General features: G+C 36.7%; 1 protein-coding gene and 1 pseudogene across 4 annotated transcripts in view; one reads left to right on the top strand and one right to left on the bottom strand.

Annotated features, from left to right (window-relative positions):
- The window catches only part of Ctnna2 (catenin alpha 2), a 1,099,183-nt gene that overhangs the window by 176,747 nt on the left and 903,565 nt on the right, over positions 1–18,871 (top strand). The gene's annotated exons all lie outside the window — the stretch shown is intronic.
- On the bottom strand, positions 16,715–17,214 carry LOC142855570 (small ribosomal subunit protein uS19 pseudogene; annotated as a pseudogene).

The following is an 18,871-nucleotide window of genomic DNA, read 5'->3' on the forward strand; positions in this document are numbered from 1 at the left end:
TTTTAAGACTTTGTTTTATTTCTGTACATTATATTATTATTTCCTTAACTTGAAACATATTCCTCTCTATTTTCTTAATTTCACAGTTCCACAAAAGAATAAACAAAAATACTGATCTGATCAACATCTACATAAGAGAGTACTAATAGATGCTTAAAATGACATAAGAAAATATCCCGAGTAGCATTCCATTAATAAATGGGAAGAATGTAATGATATGCCCAGTAGAAATTTCCCTGTCATCTTAATCAGTCTGCATTTCTCCTTAGTCAAGCAATATAAAACCAAATCACAGTCAAACATGCCTTCAGTGAGAGAAATCACTGTCACCCACCCTAAAAACAGCATGCCAGAATGATCCTTGTCATTTCTGTTTACAGACAGACTTATGTTGGAGAAAGGAGGTCACTTGGGGGGCTTGCAATTAAGACTTTTAAATAACTAAGGCTCCTGGCTCACGTAATGTCTCAATGGGAGTTTGCCCTACTAAATTTCAGCTTAGCTTTCCAAAATCATATTCACTGAAGTATTTCTTCATGTCTCATTTCTTAGGGACCCATTAGACTCTAAAACTTATAAATATGCACACCAAAAATTTAGGTTAAAATGAACATACAAGTACAGTATGAACAGCATCAAGAAGCTAGAAAACATAATTTAGTGCCACTGTATTTGTACTCTGAGATAACTTGTCTCACTGGAATTTAGTTTTTTGAACACTGATCGGAGGGCATAGACTGACATTCCTCAGAGCTAAGGCTTCTTTCTTCTATTTTTCCTTTTAATCATTTTACCTCTCACCATATCTCACAAACATCAGGTAAATCTGAGCTGGTGGTGCTGTGTTCATTGCTAAGTAGAAAACACTGGATAGACCGAATATCTCTTACTGGAAATAGCTGGAAGAGAAGTATGGGATGTGGAAACATTCTGGGAGTGTGCTGTGATCTATACAATAAGGAAGTCTCAAGTGCTGAGTTGGAGGGAAGCAGTCAGCTTCCATTTAGATGCCATGGCATACCACTTCCTTCAGGGTTTATGACAAACACTAGTGTGTCTTTTATTGAAGAATGGATAACCCAAACTGAAAATGACTTAAAATCTAGGTTATGCTTTTAAAAGAGAAGTAAATAGCAACCTCCTCTCAGAGTGTATTAGTCACTAAGAGCAAAGTTAAATGTCAGTCATCAGGAAGGGAGAACATCTTGCCTTGGACAATTTGAACATAAGTCGAGAAAATAAGCAAAATAAAATAAAATAGAGGGTTTCCATATCCATTTTGAGTTGGTGTTGCTTAGTTTGACAAGGAAAATTCATGCTAGATCTATGAACAAATTCTAAAGGAAAATGTAATTTGTCCTCATTCCAGGATGATAGTTAAGCATTCAGTGGTAAAAAAGAATTTTCTGGCAGTATGAAACACCATATAAGTCCTTAAATAATCTTCACAGATATAGTTTAAGAAATACTTACATAAGGCAAAGAGAATCTGTAACTACCACAAGTGAACATCATAGAACAAATACACAGAAGAATTGCACTCATGAAAACTACAGATATTGGTGTTATCAGACATAAAATAAAATAATACAGTTGGTGCTATGTTTTGGAATTATGAGAAGCCATAAAATGTTAGCAATAAAAAGATATTAAAAACAAAACATAAGTAAAATTAAACCAAATAAATCTTAGAAATTAAGTACATATATTATATGTGGATGCAAATCACCACATATCTTCAGTGATGCAATTAAAAATTTAGAGAGAATGAGGTAAATCTGCTTCCAATTGGGAGAAGTAAATTGTGTTGTTGAATTTTCTCAATCAAGAATAACTAAAATATTAATGAAAAATACTTAGAAACTCCTCCCCCAAGAAAATGTTACAAGTGAGCAAAATCTTTAAAGGACTGGATTTTGGAAAGAGAAACAATCCACAAGAATTATATTTTTCCAAATTAGAGCAATCAGCTGACAATGTGAAACTGGAGAAAGTCTTGAGCAGTTTCCCTGATCTAGGTGAAAAGAAATTGAAGTTCATGAGTTGCTTCCCTGATCTAGGAGACTAGAAACTGAAGTTCATGAACAAAGTGTGTTTGATTAGCATCAGTGGGTTCTTGCATTTTAGTCCCAGCATGGAGAAACAATGGTAACAATAAATAATAAATGTATATTTTAGAATTGAGGGTTATAACCAGATGATTTGTATGAATTGTTGTAACAACAGATTAGACCAACTAAAGAAATGGTAAGAATGAAGTTAATTCTGCATTAATATATAGAGCATAAAACAGAGACAAAGCAATTGAAAATATGCAAAAAGTATAAGACAAGGGCCATCATTTATAGCATTGGGAATATTTATTCTTAGAATGCCTGAAAAGGAATAGAGAAATATATAAACAAAATCAATATTTAAATTGATGAAATATGCAAAAACTGGGGAAAGACACTGAGCTACAAATCCAGAGTGTTGTATACTATAAAAATAGATGCATGGAGCTATTTCAAGTTAAAACATGAAAGATCAAAGGTTTAAAAGATTCACAAAACTTGAGACAGCACAATACTTAAAAGATGTTTAGTTATTGATTTACATAGACAGACTCTTCTACAGTCTAGGCTGATCTTGAATTAACTATGTTACCAAAAATGACATTGAACTTCTGATTCTGTGTCTTAGTATGACATTGAATCTCTGTTCTACATCTTAGAATGGCACTGAAATTTTGCTCCTTTATTTTAGGGTAGTAATGAACTTCTAATCCTTCTGCCTTCATATTCAGACTAGTACTACTGGTGGGCAACACTGTGTCCATGTTTTACCATATGAAATACTGAACCAAGTTGCTTGATACACAAGTTCTTCAACAATTAAGTCAAAGCCCCAGCCCAAAGCATTATGTTGTTGCTGTTGTTTTCCTTTTTATTAGTGGGGATTAAACCTGGATCCTCTTGCGTACAAGGCATGCACTCTACCAACCAAATTTTCCTCTGAGTGTATGTGTGTATGTTAGAAGGCCCCATGCCCAAGTGTTTTGTTTTTGGTTTTATTTATTTATTTATTTATTTTTTTGGTTTGTTTGATTTTTTTTGTTTTAGAGAAAGAACAAGAAATTGTGTGGGTAGAGTGGTGATAGGATGTGGGAAGGACAAGGAATGCATATATCTTATTGTTTGAGGATTTCATATATGCATACATGGTATTTTTCTTATAGTCACCATTAGTATACATTTTAATTGGTCAAAATTATGGCTCACTTTTCATTAGAAAAAAATGAAGCCAAATTTAAAGGAGTAAATAAACAAAGTTATGAAAGAAAATAACTTCTGGTCTTTAATGCTTTTACTCACACAATGTTGTTCCAAAACAATCTTGTGATAAGAGCCTTTCCATGTGAATACAGACTTAATATTTTTCAGTGACAAACTTACCATGAAAGAAAAACTGGTGTTATTTTTGTGGAAAGGAAAAATTATATTGGGTTGTAGCATAAACAAAAAAAAAAATAAAAACAGAGGAAAGACTCCATATATGCAAAGCACAAATGGGTGTTGAAATATAAAAATGTAATAAAATTTGTAGATTAGGAATAATTAAAATATGACAGAGCAATCAGACACAAACACATACACACACACACACACACCAGTATATCCCATGGGTGGAAACAACAATAAGAAATAAATTGAAGATTCTTCTATTGTTCAGGATATGATCAAGATAGCAATTCTTTACTTTTATTCCTTTTACTTTTTTACATATTGACTTTTGTTCTTGTGTTTTTCTTCAGTTTGTTTTTATTCAGTTTCAGTAATACCTCATGGTGCTGTTTTTTTTTAATGCATCCTTCTCTTATTGTATTATTGAACACTTTAGAGGTTATCATTCATGGTCCTTTATCTAGAAGAAATAGCAAAATATTGTAAACAATGTTTTGATAATCATTACAACATAGATTATTTCAATTCAAAAATTCAAAATATGTTAAAAGGAAAAATTATTTGCTACTTTGAAAATATGTCTTTATTATAACGGTACAAAAAGTTTGGATATAAAATGTTGAGTAACCGTAATCCTTATGTCATAGTTAGCCTTAACTGTTGGCTTCACTCAACCTCATATTATCTAGAAAGAAAATATTATTTGAAGAATTGAGTAGAACAAGTTGACCTGTGGGCATGTTTTGGGGGAATTGTCTTAGTTGTTAATTGATGTGAAAGGACTGACCTGTTTATGCTACCAATATGTAGACAGGTTGCTCAGAATTGTATTTGAAAACTAGCTGGGCATATGCCTGCCCACTGTCCTGCAAGCAACTTCCTTCATGATTCCTGCCACACTTCTTTGGCCGTGAAGTGAGTTTCTTAGTCAGAGGTAGTGCTATGTGGACTAGAAAGTGGTCCTTCCTTTAAGGTCCTGCTTTGACTTCTGTCACTGATGAAATAAACTCTTTCTTCCCAAAAGTTTCTCTTTCTAGGATATTTATCACATCAGCAGAAATGAAACTAGAACACTGTGCAATCCAGCTTTAATATAAAATTTTCATAATGAAAAATTGGAATTCAAAATATGAAGAAAGTACTTCCTGGGAGTAATGGATAATGAAGAAATGAGTGAATCTAGAAGATGCAGTAATTATTATTTCTGGTTGTTGGGAGAATTGACAATAGGATCATTTATAAAATTTAATACAGGCCTTCCACATTACATAAGAACTTAATCCGAGATGTTCATACAGAGAGACAGTAAAATGTTAAGTTGATGCACAAAAGGTAGGCAGCAGAGATGTGGGATTCATAAGTGTTTTCATCACTTCTGTTTTCTCCAGAAATTAAACAAACTCCGGGGAGCTAGACAGCCAAGAGTGAATCTGGCAAAACTAGAATTGCATTGAAAATTGAGGATGATAGGAAGATCTGTGAAACTGGAAACAGGATATTAAGTCAAGTGAAGAGCTCTCTTGATGTTTGCAGTTATGAATGGTTTTAGATAGTATGAGAAGTTTTGGGGAAAAAGAAGGGAATCGTATTATTAGACACTGAAACTCAGAATTTGTACACACATATGTAAATAGGCTAATAATAACCAATTTCAAGGAGTTTTGCTGAAGGATAGAGGCAAGCACTTCAGTCAACCTAGACAATGGAACAGCCATAGCTTACACTCTTTTACAGTGCTGTCAGGTTGTCTCGTCTAAGTGAGGAATGTTAAATAATAAAATATCAATTTTTAAAAAGACATTAAAGAGCCGGGCGATGGTGGCTCACGCCTTTAATCCCAGCACTCGGGAGGCAGAGGCAGGCGGATCTCTGTGAGATAGAGACCAGCCTGGTCTACAGAGCTAGTTCCAGGACAGGCTCCTAAGCCACAGAGAAACTCTGTCTCAAAAAAACCAAAAAAAAAAAAAAGACATTAAATACACATAAGCTGGAAAATCCTATTTATAGAATTTATTTAAGCTCAGTAAAGTTCAAAAACGCAAAAAAAGAAATGAACTATCCAACAAAGAAAACATGCATTGTAAAAGGAAACATTCATCCATTTGGTTCTCTGACCTCACCTGTATGGGAGGCATTGTGATGATAATCATGTCACCTCCATTCATCTTCAGAAATGTTAAACAAAACACTATTTTAGAAGAAATTGTTTTTAACTGAGTCAACTATTTGAAATTCACTTAATAGTCCTCAAAGTCTTGCATTTAAGTCTCATTTTCGTTCATTTTCATTGAAAAATGTGAACAGGGACTGTCAGGAAGTATAAACCACTCAGCCACCGTGTGTGTGTGTGTGTGTGTGTGTGTGTGTGTGTGTGTGTGTGTGTGTTTGTGTATTGAAATATCTATGCTGAACATTCCTCAGTGTTAAATTGGTTGATAAAAAACTTCATGATTAGTATATTTGGAATGTTGCAGATCGTGAGCCTAAATTATCTTTACCTAGTTTTAATTCAGTTATGAATCATTTGCTGTCCGTTTCTGTATCATATCTAACTTTTCTGTTTACCATAGAAGCCCTTTGTAAAATATAAATAGACCACATCAGAGACAAAGATTTCTCCATTTAACAGATATTTGCATGTATGTCTTTGAAAAATGTCTCCATTTATAGTTTTCTTTGACTCTGTGACTGTAAAATGTTCCTAGAGCCACTCCCAGTTGGATCATATCATTGTGGGCAACCTAATTCCATATTCCCAAGCCTTGTTTATCATATTTGAATCAAAGTTAGTTGTCTCTTACTCTCTTTGAGGTGTGGTATGTGTTTTGCATCCCCCAAATTAACAAATCATCAAGCTGGGAGCTTATTTTGTACTCTTTGCCAGGATGATGAGCTTCTTGAGTGCTATCTGGTAGTGATGACTTTTTAGGAAGATTCTGTTTTTTTTCTGTATCGATTTAAATGTTATTGTTCCAAATTTGTCATATCCACTGGGGTAAAAGTAATAGAAATCAGAGAACAAATGGCTTTCATTACAGTTTCATCTAGCTGTAAGAACTGAGTTAACAATGGAGGGGAGACATGGAAAGGACATGTTCTTGTTTGTGCTGATTTGAATTCTGTAGTGACTCACCACAAACTCAAGGAAGAAAAACCCAAGGCACCTGTTGTTAAAGGAACATGACCCACTTTACAGACATGAGAAGCAGCATCATTTAGCCGAATCTTCAGGGTCTTATTAAGCTAAACCTTACTTATTTTAGTCATTTTGGCAAAGAAAAAATGGTCCTTTTACATTGTCTTTTTTTAAGTCGCAATCGAAAAAGTATTAAGCACACTTAGAATTTTAACAACTGCTAATCTACATTCTATTATGTTCTGAAGGTCATGGATTCATTTACATTCATGGACAAGTACTTTGGCTTAAGTCAGAGTTCTTTCTTGAACACATTTTACTGTGTGCAGCAGTAACTGTGCCATCTAAAATCATCCTAGAATCAAACCTGAATCATTATCATGTTTTGTCAAAAGTCATTTGCTCTATACCTTCATGTTGGCAAGTCAGTACATTATGTGAGCTAAATAAAAGTAGGTGTTATGCAATGAAGCTCAGATTTCCTCACGTTTAAACATTCAGGAGATTTTAATTACTACCTCACAAGTAATTTCATTGTGAAGAATATAGATTTCAAAATTATCAGAACAGAGATCTGTGATCGTTGTGTCTAAATCCATCTTTATATGAATGAGGAGATTTGTGAGTCAAGGTGAATTGTTTTGCCCAGGTCATGTGCCTGATTAATTAAGCTGTTAGTCTTTTTAGAACATGGTATATATGATGAGACTACATTAGAATGATTATCAGATGGAAAATTTCATAAGAACTCTTAATATTAAAAAGCCAGAATCACTTCAATGGTAGAGTAAGTGTGAAAATCTTTCTCCTACATTCATGAATGCCTGGCCGTGCAAGATTTTGTACAGAGTCTCCAGCCTGTCATTGCTGCTTATAAGTCCATGTAAATGAATCTGTGGTGTAGCTCCATTTCTTGTTTATTATCGTCCCACGTGTTCCTCCTGAAGCTGCCTGCAGTTCTGACACTCTGTCAACACAACCCATCAAGCTCCATGTCTTGCAGTTTTCTGGCTGTGGGACTGATACATGCAACTAGAAATTATGTGTCTGAGTTGTCTTTGCAAATGTGATGCAAAGGAAACCAAGGTAATCTTCAAATGCTCCACTGAAGTTTACATCACATTGCAATTCTCCTCCTTGACTGGCTTTACAGTTTCCCTGAAGTTGCTTGAGCCAAGCATGACATCATTAGCAAGCACGTCTCCAATTCCTCAAGTATATCTGAAACTTCGTCAATACTGAACCATGGCTTCCGTTTTTGGAATAGGTTCTTTCCTTACTCCATGGCTTACTCTTTAAAAATTAATTTGTGTGTATATTGTTATACAAATTTACAAGCATGTTATTATTATTACCAAAATCCAATAGCTAACTTTCTTCAGAACTCGTGTGCCATAGTAGCTGAAATAGGTAACAATATTAGGGAAGCACACTGTAGAGATCTGAAAGTAATGTTAAAATCAAATTTTATATGCTTTCTATAATGAACACTGTTAATTGAAATGGTACTAATGTGAAAACAAATAAATAATGTTTAGAAAATGTTCTTCCCTGTGAATTCTCTTTGAAGATACTGTGGATTTATTGAATTATAATCACATAAGTGTGTGTATATGTGTTTGTGTTTAAAAGATTCAAGTGATCACATTTTAGATTTTAAATACTGTATTGTTTATGAAAGATGTCTTTGGATAGTTCTCTGTTTTGTGAATGACTGATAGATTAACAGTTTGTATCAAGCCTCAGGTAAGGCCATATGGTGGTTTGAGTCAGAAGGCTCCCATAGATGGGAGTATTTGAAGACTTGGACTGAGTTGATGATGCTGCTTGAGGAAGTTTAGGACTTTGTGGGGCAAGTATGACACTGTTAGTCAGGCTTTGAGAGTTTAAAACCTCATTTTACTTCCTGTTCACTCTCTCTGTTTGAGGCTTGTGGCAGAGGGTGTGATGCCCCAGGTTCCTACTCAAGCTTCCATGCCTGCCTCTTCCAACCATGCTTATGTAGCATGATGGATTCCTTTCCCTTTGAAACTGTGAGCCCAAATAAACTCTTTAAAAAAAAAAAAAAACAAGGTATCTTGGTCATGGTGTTTTATCGCAATAGAAAATAACTAATAAAATATTTTAACAACTTGCGATTGTTCACATCTACTTAAGAAGTAGGAATTAGCTCCCAAGTCTGTAATTTCCTCTAATATGACATATAAATAATAAATTGGTAGTGAACAATAATGGTGCTGGACTGTAAAGCAAAGGAAATTAAACTTGCATCACTACACTCTTTCATTATTTGCCATCCTTAGCGTTCTATTTGTGTTTAGAACTTAAACTGATAAGTGTGTTGCAGGGTGTACTTTCATAATAACCACATTAGAAAATAATTAGTTGGGTCAGAGGTGTGACTGTCACTTAGATAATACTTGGAAAAAGTTCTTCCTAGAATATTATTGAAACAATAGATTTATTCGCTTTGCTTAAACTTCTCTTTTAGAATGGTTGAGGAAACCAGAGAGTTGAATAACAAAATGAATTGTGTGTGTTTGTGTGTATGTGTGCATGTGTTGTACATTTAGTCTTGAGGTAACTGAAGTTCATTATACTTTGACCCTGACAAACAAGATTGCCCATGTTAGAGTCAGAATGTTAAGATGAGCCAGGCTTGGTGGCCTCCCTGACCATGTGTGTTTTGCCAGTGCAGAGGCAAAAGGCACTTTCTATTAGCCTGTCCAATTTGCTGAATTTATCAACAGCCAATAAAAAGCCTCTAGTTCTATTTCTGTCTTGCTATGTAACTAAACTCAATAGTTAATAGGATCTGTGATATTTTCTTTACTTAGTTGGAAGACTAGAGTTTGATTTAACAACTCAAATACTGTATTAGAGCATAAACTAATCATATGTGCTAGAATATGTACTTAAAAAAGAAAGAAAAGTATCTCTGGTGGTGATAAAGTAGTTCTAATTCTTTGTTCACTAAAATCACAATCAGCAATAAAACAAATTGTACATCCAAAAAGAAAAAATTACATACTCATTAATACTAGTGAGGAGAAATAGGGCTCATCATTGACTGCCTCTAGTAACTAGAAGTTGCTTCCCTTTTTTTCTTCTGTTGCTTATGGGTGAGAATAATAAAAGCACACCAATGGAATGAAGTATACACATAGACAATTGATATCTATGGTAATATGTGGTAGGAGTTTAAAAGTCACAAACATCAAAACCTACTTTTCTTTAAGGGGAAATATTTATACAAAGAATTGTGCTTACAACAAATTTACTAGGAAGGGAGGTGTTCCCCCATTGAATCAGGTTAGTAGGCTCCCAAGAGGGCTCAGCAATGAAGGTACTTGTTGCAAGTTTGATCCTTCAAGTCCAGGTTTTGGAAGTAGATCACTGACAGCAACGGTTTATCCTCCGACTTCTATATATGTTCTATGACATACAAATACTCACACTTAGGCAAGCATAGCCATTTATATATGCACACTGAATAAGTATAATGTAACATAAAAATAAGCTGGGAAGTGTCTTTTTAAAATTTTGCAAATAAACCTTCTTTATTTTTGTAATATTAAAACATGCCCCGATGACTGATATTTTATAGGACTGGCTGACACTAGTTTTATCTATTTATGAGTAAAACAATATGAAGCTTAAGGGAAATGACAGGAAGTATATCTCAATGACATAATAATTTTTATTCATTTAATATATTTATATGTTTGTTATATAGGACCACATATATGTATATGTGAATATATATTAGGTGATATGACATTATAGAAACACACATATGTATATACATGTGTATATACACATAATCACAAGGACAGATCAGGAAGAGGATAATATTGCATATATTCTAGAAGATGATAGGTTTTTGGTTACATTATATGATAGAAGGCTTTGCTGAGGACCTGGGCCTATTACATTATTCAAATGTAATCAGTCACCAATTTATATCCATTTGCAATGGTAGCAATTACCTAATCTTGCTTGTAAGAATTTCAGAGTGTCTGGTTATGAATGGAACATTTACATGCAATAATTATCATAGTGTTTTAGGTAACTCGTGCCTCATCATGAAATTTATTTAAACATTTAAGCAATAGGAATCTCGTTTTTCTTTCCTCTTGTCTAATGAACCCTATGGTTTGCTTCATAGCATTTTTGATGTGAGACTATTTTATTCAGTCAAGAAGAGAGACAGTTGGGACAGAAAAATAATAGCATTACAGAAAAAGATAGTCTTCTCAGTGTTCAGTTATATTGATCTGGCCATCTCCATTGCCATACCTAATACCCACAATGGATATTTTATTTCCTGGTTTCAGAAATATTATAGACAGAGGCTTGCTGTCCGTCCTTCACAGGATGGATAGAAGCTTAGAGGGATTGAATTGTCATAAAAATGAACACAAAGATAGAAGGATTGTGAGTTGCCATGTTAGAGCATAAGAATGTAAATAGACTCTGCTTTGGTAGCGCATGTCTTTAATCCCAGCACCTGGAAGGCAGAGGCAGATGGGTCTCTGGGAGTTTGAGGCCAGCCTGCTCTATAAGAGCATGTTTCAGAACAGGCTCCAAAGCAACATAGAAAAACTCTGTCTTTAAGAAAGAAAGAAGGAAGGAAGGAAGGAAGGAAGGAAGGAAGGAAGGAAGGAAGGAAGGAAGGAAGGAAGGAAGATCAATAAAGAATGTAAGTGCTCCCTAATATTTTCTGAATGTCACTGCCTTGTTGATTTCAGCTGACAAGGACACTGAGGGAATAAAACATGGGTACCAGCTTTCATGGGAGGGAAGCAGCCTGCCTATAGGTCTCTTTAGTAAGACTTTCTTTCTGAATGCTCAGTCATCTCGGGCATTCTGCTGCCACATGAGGAGGTTGAAGCACACAGTCTCTCTATGTGTATCAAAGTCACCATGAAACATTGGAGCTGTGGCCTCTTACTCTGTGGCTAAGTCTGTTTTCTCTTCCTGCTGCCACATTTTGAACTACACTGGCATTTCCCTAGCAGATTGTCTTAGTTTGGGTTTTAATTGCTGTGAAGAAACACCATGACCATGGCAACTCTTTTTAATTTGTTTTAAATTAAATGTATTCATTTATCTTATATCCTGAGCACAGTTTATCCTTCTACCTCTCTTCCCATTGCCTCTTCCCACCTCCTCTCTGCCCCCACTCCCAGCCAATCCACTTCTCTGTTTTCATTTAGGAAAGGGTAGGCCTCCCATGGTAGTCAACAAAGCATGGCATATCAATTTGAGGTAGGACTAAGCTCCTTCCCTCGAATAAATGCTTGGTAAGGCAATCCAGTATGAGGAACGAGTTCTGAAAAGCCTGCCGAAGTGTCAAGTATCAGGTCCAGCTCCCAATGCTGGGAGTTCCATGAATAGACCAAGGTATATAATGGTCAAACATATGTAGAGGGCCTATGTTGGTCTCATGCAGGCTTCATGTGGGTCCAGTGTCTGTGAATGCCATGTCATTGTGGGTTCCCTTGTGCTGACCTTGACTCCCACTTCCCGACTCATACAATCCCTCCAACCTCTCTTCAACAGCATTCCCACAGTTTGGCCTAGTGCTTGGCTGTGGTTCTCTGCATCTGCTTCCATCAGTTACTAGATAAAGGCTCTCTGAATGGCAATTAGGGTAGTCACCAATCCGATTTCAGGAGACGGCCCATCAGTTCAGTCTTCTTATTAGCTCTTGTAGCTTATATTAACTCATTGTTCTTATCTATGTTAGCCACATGGCTCAGTACCTTTCCCAGAGGGGTAGCTCACATATTGCTTCTTCAGTGGTCTGGGCTGGAATGGGAGGAATCAACTTCCTCCTTCCCAGAATTCTCCTGTTCTCATTGCATCATTTCTACTTCCTGTCTGGTTTTCCTGTCTATACTTCCTGCCTGGCCAATCGGTGTTTATTTAAAATATGATTGACAGATTAAAGACAATTCTCCCGCACCAGTAGCCAAGATTTTGGGTAGGTCTTTTCATCCCAAATGATCTGATCAAGAGGGAGAACTCAAGAACAATCGCAGTGGGTTTTTGATCCTACTGCACGTACTGGCTTTGGGGGAGCCTAGGCAGTTTGGATGCTCACCTTAGGAGACCTGGATAGAGGTGGGCGGTCCTTGGGCTTCCCACAGGTCAGGGAACCCTGATTGCTCTTCGAGCAGATGAGGGAGGGGGACTAGATCGGGGGAGGGGGAGGGAAATGGGAGGCAGTTGTGGGGAGGAGGCAGAAATCCTTAATAAATAAATTAATTAAAAAAAATAAAAAGTGGATTACTGAAAAAAGAAATTGGATTATAATCCTTTAAAGGAGATAGTAATAAAATATTTACTATTGTTATTACAAATAAAATTGATTTCGGGTAATGAAAAAAAAAAGGTTTGCGTGGGTTTTTCTCCCTTTGCTTTACAGAGGCATCTCAGTTTCAGGAGGACCCATTTATTTAATGTTTCTCCTAATGTCTGTGCCACTGGTGTTATATTTAGGAAGTGGTCTGCTGTGCCCATGCATTTAAGGCTACTTCCCACTTTCTCTTCTATCAGGTTCAGTGTGGTCAGATTGATATTGAAGTCTTTAATACAAATTGCTTTCAGGTTTAGCCAAGTTAACAATCAAGATCATACCCATATTCTGTGACACATAAAAATTATGGGTTTCAAATTCCTAATATAAATATGCTAGTTGTATACTTGTGTTGGACATATGTGTTCATGTTTGTTTAGGCTCACATGTTTGTATACATATGGATGTTTGTGCATACATATGTGGAGGCCAGAAGTCAACATCAGCTCTCTTGCTAAATCTCTCTTTCCCATAAAAACTGATGCAAGGTCTTGCATTTGAAACTAGAGCTTCATGATTGGTCTAGTCTAGCTAGCATTTCTCTAGGGAAACCATCTGTGTCTCCTGAGCTCTGGGACTACAAGCAGGATGATAAGGCTGCTCATCATTTACGTGCATTCTGAGGATATGAACCCAGACCCTCATTTTTATGTTAAAGCACTTTATCGACAGAAACATCTCCTCAATCCGCAGGGTTAAAGTTTAATGTGGTAGAATTTGCAGTTAGAGTATAATACAATTAATAATTATTTAGTATCAAACTGCAATCATATACTTTTTGTGCTATTACTGTTTATGGTTTTCTTCATTCTCAACTGACACTTGGAGTAATCTTGGTAAGAAGGTCATGGTGTATTGGGCATGTAGCACATTTACTATCTGGCCCAAAAGTTTCCAAAAGAGTTTTGCTGACACCTGCCACAGAATTTAAAAGATTGGCATGCAATTGAAGCATGACGGACCAAAGTAATATTCTTCACAGTAAGGGACATAGCTTGTATTTTGCATAACAGAAACAGGAAATGAATGGGCTCCACATCTCAGAAGTTTTTACTGGACCTTTTGTTTATTTTCTCCTGTATGTGTTCTTGACTTAAAGCTCTGAAAAACTTTTACCCATGGTCATTCTGTGATTCATTAGGCTTCCTCTGGGTTTCTATAATCAAGCACCCTTCTATAATGTGGGACTTAGGAAAATCAGAGGCTTCCTGCTGGACAGGAGGTAAGAATCAATTCCTGTTGTATGCATTCTCCAATTTAGATCTTGTTTATCTGTGCATAGAAGTTTATACTGTGGAACCACCTGTGATACGTGTATGTTCGTGCACACACATGTGCATGCTTGTTTATTTGTATAAATATGTTTATCTGTGGAGAGGCCAAATGTCAAACTCCAGTATCATTCCTCAGGAGCTATTTATCTTGTTTTACAAGATTGTCACCCACTGAATATAAGGCTCTAAGTAAGCTAGGAAACAAGGCTCAGAGATCCACCTGCCTCTGCTTCCTAACGCAGGGACTGCACATTCATGCGGCTACTGCTATGTTTTAAATGGGTATTGAGGTAACACAGGTTCTCATGCTTGTGTGACAAGTACTCTGTCAACCTGGCCATCTCCCTAGGCCCACAATTGTGATGCTAACTGGGTAATTCTAAAAGACTCGATCCTTTCTCCTTTCTGCCTTTTCCTTAAATCTGCCCATGTATACACACGTCTTACACACATAAAGTAAAAGTCTGTGATACGTCTGTTCAAATAGTTGCAGATGCCTCTACAGAAACAAATTCATTGAAGAGAAGCACTTCTGAAATAAAAGTAGAAATATGGGCTTTGGGCAACTCTGGACACCTAGATTCTACATCAGAGAAGAGAAATGTCAGAGCTTGTCAGAGCTCCATGGGGGACAATTATCCTTTCTGTAGCATAACAGAGAGGCTATTTTCTGTGGCACTTGACAGGTGGGTGAGTTCTAATCCTCTTATTTATTTTGAGATTTTGCTTGCCCAGGCAGCAAACATCTGGCTGGGAACACAGATAGGCAGTGATTCAGAAGCTCGTCCTCACTATCAGTAGCTTGGTAGATTATAACTGATGATTAGTTGGTTCCAAATTTAGAGTGTATTCAGATAAGGATGGACATCTTTCAGATCTTTGCCTCTGCTCATTAATATCATGCTATGATACTTCCCTTTGCGAAGAAGAGCCTTCCCTTTCAAATTACTCACCTGCTCTCATCCTTGGCAGAACACTAACTCATATATTCTTTGCTTTTACTTGCAGAATGTTTTATCTGCTGACTACAGATTAGGTGCATCTGCCAACCATGCTGTGCTATGTTAATTTTTATTCTAGTTCATCATAATTACTAAGCATGCAGTAACTTTGAACTGAATATTTTATGGTATAGGAATGTTGGCTAAGTTTTTAAATTTGGAATCAACTTTTACATATTAGCCAACCAATTTTAAGGACTTCGACCTAAAATCTTGCATGTTTGAATACATAGAAAATTAATGATTAAAAATGTGAATGTCTAAAAGAGTAAAAATAAAATTTGCAAAAAGGATTTTAACATTATACATATGGTGTTTTATATCCTTTGGAAGTAAATGGACATGTCTGTCTTCATTTAGCTTAGTTTTGTGGTGATAAGGAATGCAGTAAAGAGGAACTTTTTATTTTTTTCTCACAATTTCAGACATTTTGGAGAAGTCAACATAGTAAGAACGTGAGCAGTATTCATATCACAGTCCCAGTCTAGAGCAGAGAGGAGGGACTTAGTGCATGCATACCTGCCTTCACCTCCTTTCTCTACACTTAGCTCTAAGTCTCCTGCACAGAAGATGGTGCCAGCTACCACGGTTGGTCTCCTCACTCACCTCAGTTAGACGATTCCCACTGACATACCTAAAGGCCAGACAATCACTCAAAGAAACTCCTTCCAAGATGTTTTTTGATCATAACAAATTTATAGTAAATGTTACCCATCACAGTGAATGACTCAATTAATTCTTACTTACATTAATAATTTGCTTTCAAATTCACAAATGATTTAAAACGTAAACCTCATTTTAGTTAAGGTGATTATTAAAAAAAATAGATATGAAATTGGTTTAAAAAAAACAATGAAAAAAATTATACCTTGCTTGGCTGTGGTGGTGCACACCTTTAATGCCACCACCCAAGAGGCAGAAGCAGGTGAATATCTTTGAGTTTGAGGCCTGCATGATCTACAGAGGAAGTTCCAGGACAGCCAGAGATGTTACAAAGAGAAACCCTGTCTTGAAAAATCTAAAGAAAAACAGTTATACTGTGTAACAAGCGCTAATCCAGCATTTGTTGTATGATTGAAAAGTATTTATTAAATCAATTTTGAATATGCTAAATCTTTGCTTAGGTTTGATTTTTAAGTTAAATACATTTTCTTATTTATTTGATTTGGGGTTATAGATGTATTTGCGATGGTGTGTGTGTGTGTGTTTGTGTGTGTAAGTATACTTGACACTGTGCACGCATGAAGTCAGAAGACATCTTGTGGAAATGGTTCTCTTCTACCTGAGTCTTACAGACTGAATTCAGATCATCAGGCTTAGCAGGAAGTGGGAAGTGTCTTTACTCTCTGAGTCATCTTGCTGAGCCATTAAATACCCATGGATTAGCTTATTGAAAGAATCTTGACCTTCTGGATTTATGCGTAGAAATTCTCAACATTTTCTTGATGTTGGTGGTAACACATTTAATTTCTTACTTTATCGTGAGCACAGCAATCTTTTTCTTTTTTTTTTTTTTTTTTTGACTGAACATGAGTCTTTATTGGCCACAGCTACTTGAGGGGGATGAAGCGTGAGGAGTGGGTGGCACCGATGCCAGGCCGGCCGTGCTTCACAGGCTTGTAGGTGATGGAGAACTCGCCCAGGTAGTGGCTGATCATCTCCGGCTTGATCTCCACCTGGTTGAAGGTCTTGCCGTTGTACACGCCCACCATGGTCCCCACCATCTTGGGCAGGATGATCATGTCCGGCAGGTGGGTCTTCACCACCTCGGGCTTCTCCATGGGCGGCGCCTCCTTCTTGGCCTTTCTCAGGCGCTTGAGCAGCGAGTGCTGCTTCCGCCGCAGGCCGCGGTTGAGGCGTTGCCTCTGCCTGGAGCTGTAGAGCTGCATCAGCTGCTCATAGGACATGTCCAGCAGCTGGTCCAGGTCCACGCCGCGGTAGGTGAACTTGCGGAAGGTCCGCTTCTTCTTCTGCCCCACTTCGGCCATCTTGGCGACGACTCTGAAACAGCAATCTTTTTCTTCATTGATGTATGAAGCTATTTTGTCTTCACTGCCTATGGTTGTGTAGCCATCTGACAGACTTTGATCTTTTCAAATCTCCATACTGATTACTAAATAGTTCAGAGAAAAAACAAAATGCACCAAGTGTGTACTACATTCACATTCCTTTTTGGACGTATCTAAGAGAAATAAAAATAAAGATGCTTCTGTGGATCTCTGTCCTCTTCTCTCCTCTTGAAGCAGACCACTGTACTTTTCTTTCCTCTTTTTTTTTTTGCCTTTTCTTTTTTTTTTTTTTTTCAAGACAGAGTTTCTCGATAGCTTTGGAGCCTGTCCTGGAACTAGCTCTTGTGGACCGGGCTGGCCTTGAATTCATAGAGATCCTCCTGTCTCTGTCTCCCTAGTGCTGAGATTAAAGGTGTGTGCCACCACCACCTGGCAACCACTGTACTTTTCACTATGGATGATATTTACTACTTAAAAAGGATTTGAATACTCCAAAATATGAAAATCTACAAATATATAGACCAGTGGTTCTCACATGGCACAGTATTATGTGCACAGATATATTCATTTATAAACACATGTCTTTATGTTTGAAGTGTCTTTATGCAAGCTATTAAAAGTTAATATTAAGAGGGCCATACATGAGTGACCATACATCATACCCTAGGTTCATCTTTAGTTTCTGAGACAAAAATATCATGACAAAGAAGCTTAGGGGATAAAGGGCTTAATTTGGTTCACAACTCCAGGCTCTAGTCTGTGATTGAATGTATGCCAAGATGGCAAAATCTTGAAGCAGCTTGTCATGTCACATCCACATGCAGTAGCAAAGAGAGAAATATGTTAATGTGTGCATGCTTATTGCTCAGCTCTTATATCGCCTGGGCTCCCCTGCCTATGAAATGGTGCCACGCACAGTGGACTAGGTCTTTCTCCATCAATTAATGCAATCCCAATAATCCCCATGGACATACCCACAATCTGGTCTAGAAAATCTCTTGTTGAGACTCTTCCCATGTGACCTAGAGTGTGCCAAGCTGACAGTTAAAACCAACCACCACAAATCCTAGCAAGTGGAAATGGAAATCTGCAGTCCTATTGGCAGCAGAGACGCCACAGACAATGCATGCAATAACCAGGATGTCCATGTGTGGGGGAATGTTTGAAGAAATGTGACATTTGTGTGTGTTACACGTAATATAATATTATTTGTCCATTAAAGTAAAATTGGTGAAAGTAGTACATGGGATGGGGGGAAGAGAACATGTAAGAGTAGAGTAATGTACATATTATATATATTATAAAATTTTCAAAGCCTACATCTAATTAGTAAAAGAAAGAAATATCTTCTTATTTCCTGTGACATAAATGGAAATGGAAGACTTGGAGTTAAGAGAAATAAGCCAGGCACAGAAAGATGGATACTATATGTTCTAATTTCCACAAGAATGTAAGATAAATGCGTTTAGAGAACAATTTAGAGTAGTGATCACTGGTGAGTTTGAAATGTTGGTTAGTGGTTAGTGTTTTCTAGAATAGAAGGGTAACTATAGCTTACTCAGAATTTTTTTTTAGCTTACTCAGAATTTAAAGAGTTGGAACATTCTAAGTATTCAATGACAGAGAAATGATAATTACCCTGAT

The sequence above is a fragment of the Microtus pennsylvanicus genome, chromosome 8 (assembly GCF_037038515.1).
Source record: "Microtus pennsylvanicus isolate mMicPen1 chromosome 8, mMicPen1.hap1, whole genome shotgun sequence".
Classification (NCBI taxonomy): domain Eukaryota; kingdom Metazoa; phylum Chordata; class Mammalia; order Rodentia; family Cricetidae; genus Microtus; species Microtus pennsylvanicus.